Raw genomic sequence first — 7,516 nt, 5'->3', positions numbered from 1 at the left:
CCTCATTAGTCATTGCCATGATTTTAGTACATGTATATTTTACGCGCTTTACAGCGATTATTTTTAGGCCCCTTTACAGCCACGCCTCATCTACTTCTCAGAATTCATCACTCCACTGCAAACTCACAAACACTGGCATGGCGCTCTTTGGCCATACTTGGCCCTTGCGCCATTAAACACCATAAATCATCAACGCTCTTAAATTCTTTCCAGTTCTCAACCTGCGGAGCGCCTCCTGACCCCTTTCCGTTGAACGCCGTGGGTGGGCACGACGGAGTTAGCCCGACAAAGCGCAGCAGCACGTTTTGGGCAGGTGGCCGCTGTGTGTGTAGCCGTTGTTTTCTCACGTTTGCGCTCGCACTCGCTGTATTTAATGTTTGTACATCGCGCTGCCAATTGCGTGGACTATGCCACGCTGCTTCGTTACAGGCTGTAAAAAAGGCTACGGCTCAGCGCGATCCGTGGACGACAAGAGACATTTTTTCAGGGCACCTTGCAATGCTGAGCGCCTTCAAGAGCGGGAGCGCGCCATACCACGGCTGGACAGAAAGCTTTCAAGCTCGTGCTCCCTCTGCGACCTCCACCTCATCAATGATGACATTTTCAAGGTCTTCGAACACAACATTTGGGGTAAAATTGTGGTCATACCGCGCGACAAATGGACGCTGAAAGAAGACGCCGTGCCTCGCCTGTTTCCGAATTGTCAAAGTTATCTTTCGAAACCCACACGAAAGCGCAAAGCACCAGCTCAGAGACAATCACCAGCAAAACAAAAGCGGCAGAAGAAACATGGTGAGTGTGTGCATGCTGTTGTCGGAGTTGCCGACGACTGAAGCGACCTTGTCTTCCGATGGCAGCATGCCGGTGGAGAATGTGTTTCACGTGCTCAGTCACATGGCGAAAGAGAGACGAAAAATTCGAGGTTGGTCGCTGGACGCTGTTGACGCAGCGGTCGTTTTGTACAAGCTCTGGATAAGAGAGAATATCTCGCTTGTAGAAATGTCTGTGGTGTTGTCAGACAGCCTTAATTTAATTGTGAGTGAAGATAGTCGAGTTGTTCTACGCAATGTGTACGCCAGGAAGCAAACCACTGAGTTCAAGTGTATGGAAGACTTCAAATGCCTCTTGTTATATGTGGATCAGCTGAAGCTGTGTAAGGGCTGTCCTGCAAAGAAGTACCCCAAAATCTCCTCGTCAGTGGTGGCATAAAATCATGGTGAAACGTGGAGGCGCAACACATGCACGATATTGAGTGTTATGCTACGTGTGCTCAGTGCCGGACTTTCGGAAAGCTTTTGTTGCAGCGGAACGAAGCAGCAAAAAGCAAGAAAAAGCAGGCTGCTGGCTTGAAGTTGCTGCGTCGCAAAGCCATTCGTGCAACCTCAAGGCGAGAAAAACTGAAGGAAGAAGTCGTTCTGGTGAAGAGGAAGTTTAGTGCAATTACGCCAGAGACAATTGACAGCACTCTTTACATTTTTCCGGCTAGGCAGCAACTAGCTTTCAAGACAGCTTTCATGGCTGCAAAAGCCAAGTCAAAAATGGGAGGCGATATGATGATGAATGGCTTATGATATGTTTGTTACTACAAATCTGAAGCCCGATGGCCTACACTTTACCTGCTGATATGCAGCTGCTACCACTGCCATCAAAGACTCGCCTTCGCCAAATAATAGCAGAATACCATGCAAGCATGAATGCAACCAAGTTTCCTCGAACAGTGTCAGAAGCCATTTCAGCAACAAAAGTCACCTAAGACGGCTAGGTGTATTGCTCCTTGACGAGGAAACGTTGAAGCGAGGCGTCTCCTTCAATAAGGCCTCATGCTGAATGGATGGCTTTATCGACTATGGCTGAAGTCATGGTACCAAATGCAAATAATCTTGCTGAGCATGCATTGGTACTGATGTTCGTGCCACTGTTCGAGGACTGGGGCAGCCAATAGCAAGCTTTGCTACAAAAGGAGCTGCTCCTGGAAAAGTTCTTGCTGAACTGGTAATGGGCGGCGTCCAGGAACTGCACAAGAACAATGCGTCAGTGCTGGCTGTGATCAGTGATGGGGCTGACAACAACAAGTCCATGTGGAGCCAGCTTGGAGTGTCAGGAAAAATGGATGCGACATGCCACTTCATTGAGCATCCCTGGGAACCGTCACAAAATATGTACTTCATTTGTGATGTCTCACATATGGTGAAGTACATACGAAACCACCGGAGGAAGCACACATACGGAATGGTAAAGAAAAATGTGTGAATTTTTCGAATAGTTTAACAATTTCTTTTTATTACTTCCAGGCTGGCAACCTTCGCATCAACTTTCAGCATTACGTGATCCTATGCGAAAGAGAAAAAAAAAGAAGCACGTAGGTGTTGTGCCAAAATACACCGAAGCAAATGTTTCGTCTGACAATCTGCGCAAAATGAGCGTCAGACTGGCTACACTGGTATAACTTGTTGCTGTCGAAGCATGTTGCTTTCTGTTCATTAATAAAAAAATGCAATCTCTCTCTCTCTCTCTTATTTGCGCAGCTCTTTAGCCGTGGAACATCACATGGATTGCGTGCGTTAGGGAAGCAATCCAACTGACGTTCCACGGCATTTCACTCTGAAGGGACTGAGACATTCACAAGAATCATGTACGGTGTTTTCGATGCACTCAACGTCAAGCTTCCGTGCAGGGGAATCAAGCGTCATTTCAAAGAGATACAGGCAAGTGGCCAAATCACATCCTGGAACCTAAGCTTGACCTTACATATGCTGTCGTTTTGATTCGTATTATCGAGAACATTTGAAACTTTTTTTCCAGATCATGAAGCAGTTCCTAGAAGTCTTGAATGTGACTGAGCAAGATGTTGTCGAGAAAGGTACAAGCTATTCGCGTCGCAACTGACGACAGAGCCCTTACGTGTCACATTGTTGCCGACGCTAGATATTATCAATTATCTGTTTAACAAAGGAACAATTTATATGCTCACTGCGAAGCTCAACCAAGACCTCTTGGAGGTACCTACCACAATAACCTTGTTTCCCTTTTAATGTATAATTTATATATGTAGTACATATCCACTTTAATGTGTATATTTTTTCTTTCAGCAGCATTTTGGTCTTGCACGATCATTTGGAGGGGATGAGTCGCACCCTGTCATGAATTTCTCGCAGATATTTCGTCTGCTGAGCCTCTACACACCCATCAAAACAGTACTACGTATACATGGAAGTGTACAGGGCGAACCAAATGCTGCACTTGTCAGTGTCGAAGAGGAATGTTCAAATTGCTTGAACAGAGCTAGTTTGAAAAATGAGATTGAGGCTAGACTGTTAGCAATTACTTCTGGTCCTTCAATCTCTTTTGAGCCAACGGACATCACACAGCTATTTCAGAGGCGGTGTAGACGATGCTGTGACATACTAATTATGAGGATATGTCATACACAAAATGATCAAGCACACAGAGTGTGAGTTGTGCCTGCATGACATCAGCTCAATTGTTCCACTAGTAGGTTCCGATGCATACTTGACAAAATATCGGAGCTTTAAGGAAGGGAGCCTCAAGCATCCAACCATCAAGATGCTACAGTTCATAAGAATTGCAAATGACTCCATTTCATTTTCCATTGATCAGGCAGGTCTCTGCAGTGACCTATTTTGGAAAGCCCTGGATCAGCTAATAAAGTGCAGTCTTGCTCGGCTGCGTTGCGATAAGCACATGTGTGCGTCCACCTGCCAGATACTTAACTTTTTCATTGACACGCGAATGCATTTCTATGCAAGAGATGCTAACCGCCGCTTAGAAATACGAGACAAAGTGCCCATCGCTAACAAAAAAGCTCGTCTTTTTTAAAGCCACGCTCCAAATTCATAAGCCGTATGCCGATCCTGTAATAAAAACATTTAAACTCATCGAGAGAAGCAAAGCTCTTCTCTTATTTCCTCCTTTTTCAGTTATTAGTAACTAGCCGCGGTCGCTGGATAAAATGCGGCCGTGCTCTAGCAGACGCAAACGGCGGTCGCAGTGAAGGGTGGACCGTCGCAGCGTTGGGCGCAATTGCTTTCTTTGTTGAGTTGGCTAAGTCGTGGCCTTTTTTTTCAACATAGGAGTAGGTCTGTAATATGTTGCAAATAGACTAGTGACGCTCTGTGCTTATTTGTTGATTGCTACTAAAAGAAAGCCACTCGCTAGGCAAGTTACCAGCGCTTCGCGGCTTATAGGGCGCCAAGCCCGGCAGGGCTGGATAGATGAATGGATGGATGCTATGAGCGTCCCCTTTGAAACGGGGTGGTGGGTTGCACCACCAAGCTCTCATTATTTTGCCTAATGCACTACCTTTATTTTTGAGAAACACAGAAATAGAAAGAATTCCAGGCATCAATATTTTTGATCCATTACTGGAAACTCTGTTTCTGTACGTCTCCGTTGTTTGTGGTCTCCCTACTTTTCTGCCACCAAACCTCCAACCGCCTCTTACTAATCTCTACAGCTGACATGTTTACTTTGCCCGTGCTATCCCTAAACCCAAGGACTTCAAGGAGGTAAGAGGAGTCTAAACTTGCAGCTGGGTAGATTTCTTCACATTCCAATCAAACATGTTCCACCATTTCTCTAGCTTTACCACAGCAAGCACATGCGGCTCCGTCCTTGGTGTACTTCACTTTATAACTGTGCGTTCTAAGGCATCCTGATCTCGCTTCGAAAAGTAAGGAGCTTCCCTTTGAGTTATCATGAATTGTTTCTTTCCTGATTTCTCTTTTTCCTTTGAGGTAGTTAGTCATAGCAGGTTTCTTTTCCATTGCCGCCACCCATAACCTTGTCTCAGCCTATCTCACATTGCGTTTGACGTTCTTTGTTGCCATGTTGCTGGCCATACCGGTCGCGTATTTTCTCGTAAGCTTCCTAGTTCTTTTCCTCCATTGTGAGTCAATGTTTTGCCTGTACAAATACCTGAATACTCTCGCACTCCATCTACTTTCTTCCATTTTCCTCAGTCGTTCTTCAAAATCAATTTTAGTCTGAGCCTCCCTTGCTTCATAATTTGTCCAGCCCATATCACGCTGGACAGCTTCATTAGTAGTCTTCCCGTGGGCGCCCAACGCGAGGCGTCCCACTGACCTTTGGTTGCCATCGAGTCCTGATTGTACTCCTGACTTCAAGCAAACAACCGCATTTCCAATTGGAAGCCCTGGAACCATTACACCTTTCCACATACCCCGGAGCACCTCGTACCTATTGTATCCCCATAGCGCCCTGTGTTTCATCATGGCCGCATTTCACTTCCCCTTTGCTGTGTTGTTTTCTCCTGTGTCTCCAGATATCTATCGCCTTCGTTTATTCATATACCAAGGTATTTGTATTCTTTTACCCGAGGTATTTCCTGGCCCTGAATCAACACTGCCTGTTCACTGTTTTCATTGAAAACCATAAAACCTGATTTTTAATGCTAAATATTAATCCTAACTTCTCACATTCTTCTCCACAGATATCAGCCAGACGTTGCATATCACTTTGCTTGTTAGCAAGCAACACAATGTCGTCCGCATAAAATAAACCTAGAAGCTGCTGCTCAACTGTTGTGCCGGCTTGTTTGTAGGAGAGGTTAAACCCGATATTGATTCCTTCTAGCGCGCTTTCCATCCTTACCACGTACATCATAAACAGCAGCGGGGATAAAGGGCAGCCCTGTCTCAGTCCCTTGTTGAGACAGGGCCACCTGTTGAGCGGAAATGAAAAGGGGCCGCGCATCGACGGCGGCCACAACTGTGCGTTTGACAACTGAAAGGATCTAGAAGCGTTGCTGTTGACGACCTTTCATTCCGCGTCAACAAAGCAGTTGTAAAGGATGCGAGTTGTATTTTCTTGCACTTTGTGCTTAGTCTGAAGACGTACCGAGCATATAGCTGCTGAAATTCGATAAAGCACGGATTGTGATCACATTAACATGAACTATTTGGAAAGAAAACTCACAGCGCCGTGTTGATATTCGTGCGCGCTTTGATCGTAAATAGCGTCACGTGTAGGCGTGGCAGTAGCCCTCATGTGGGAGAGGTTCGAAAGACTACAGTGCTACAACGAAAAGACTTAAGCTTTATGCTCTTGATAAGTGATGAGCGCTTGATCAGCTCGTATAAAACGTTGATGACATGCTTCTACCTCGGGGGCCGGTAAAACCGCTACAAAGGAAGGGCACTCAGCGCGCATATCTGACAAGTGAGTGCATTACTTCGTAGACTCGTATCATCAAGAGTTTGGTCTGAAATGGCTTATTGATTGATCTAGCAGGGACATTTTCAGAGGGTGCCCCATTACGTTTTGGGACAACAGGCGAAATATGTACTCATTGTTTCCGCGAGCGCTGCCATATATATATATATATATATATATATATATATATATATATATATATGGCTTGGTCCTTCCGTAGTGATGTTATTTAGACAACGCGGTCCGTGTCTTGAGATCGCCTAATGCATAAGAGTGTGGCAGCAAATAGACCTTGCAACGTTTCACAGCCAACGCGACCGGCATGTGACACACGGCTGAGAAAGAAGTCGTCGCCATCTGACTGCCCGCCTTCCTAGTTCTGACATCACGGAACTGTGAGCGTGCACTTACTATGGTGGCCCGGCTTAATTAGGTCATGTAATCTTATGCGGCGTGCATCGTAACTGTGAGAGCCGTAGCAGCCAATACTCCTTCAAGGTGCGGCAGTCTTTAACACTACTTCTGCCTAGTACTCCAAGTATTTCCGTGCCTGCAACAAAAGCGTCCAAGAACTCTACGAACGTGTCAATTAGTCAGGAGAGCATAATGTCAACATTTAGATACTTTAATTCCCATTACTAAACTGTTACAGGCGTAAGTGTAGATCAGTTGTACGTTTGCGGTTCTATTTCAATTAAGGTAATTGATGCTGCGCTGTTTTGACGAACCTTTATTGTCGCGTGAATAGTGTTCTGGCAGATTTCGGCCAACTCCTAGATGATTTTAGGTGCACGAAATGTTAATGTGCTAAAGCAAGGCAAGTACCAATTTTGTAACAACATTCTCGTCGTGCATGTGCAAGTTGAATGTTTTTGAGTTTGCTTGAATAAGAAAAAGTGTATTTCCTTTTTATTTACTTAACAAGCCTGGAACATCTCCGTCAAAGTGGTGAATGCACATATTGAGGTCTCGAAAAAATATTAGCACCACTCTTATACGAAGGTAGTGTACAAGGTTCGTGATCCAAATGGTCGCTTCGCGACCATTTGGATCAGAATGGAGGAAGATGTCAAGACAACGAAGTATAGGGTAATCGAAACACTAAATAGACAACCAGGAGTCATCAGAAAGTGAGAGAAATAGAGACGGTGAATTGGATGCAAAGAATGGAAACAAAAAGGACCATCTAGATTTACAAAGATGAGAAGAAAGAAATAAGAAGGGAAAATCTGTACGACAACACAAACGGCAGTGCCTTCCTATTTGAGGCTGGAGACGGTTGCCTAAGGACAAAAACTTCCCGGAGCAAATATTTGGAATAAGA

General features: G+C 45.1%; 1 pseudogene; it reads left to right on the top strand.

Moving 5' to 3' along the window:
- Positions 1 to 407: 407 nt before the first annotated feature.
- LOC119459060 (uncharacterized) lies at positions 408 to 3,837 on the top strand (annotated as a pseudogene).
- Positions 3,838 to 7,516: the final 3,679 nt, after the last annotated feature.

This window comes from Dermacentor silvarum, chromosome 7 (genome assembly GCF_013339745.2).
Source record: "Dermacentor silvarum isolate Dsil-2018 chromosome 7, BIME_Dsil_1.4, whole genome shotgun sequence".
Lineage (NCBI taxonomy): Eukaryota > Metazoa > Arthropoda > Arachnida > Ixodida > Ixodidae > Dermacentor > Dermacentor silvarum.
The sequence above is the reverse complement of the archived record's forward strand: the minus strand, read 5'-3'. Positions and strand labels throughout refer to the sequence as shown.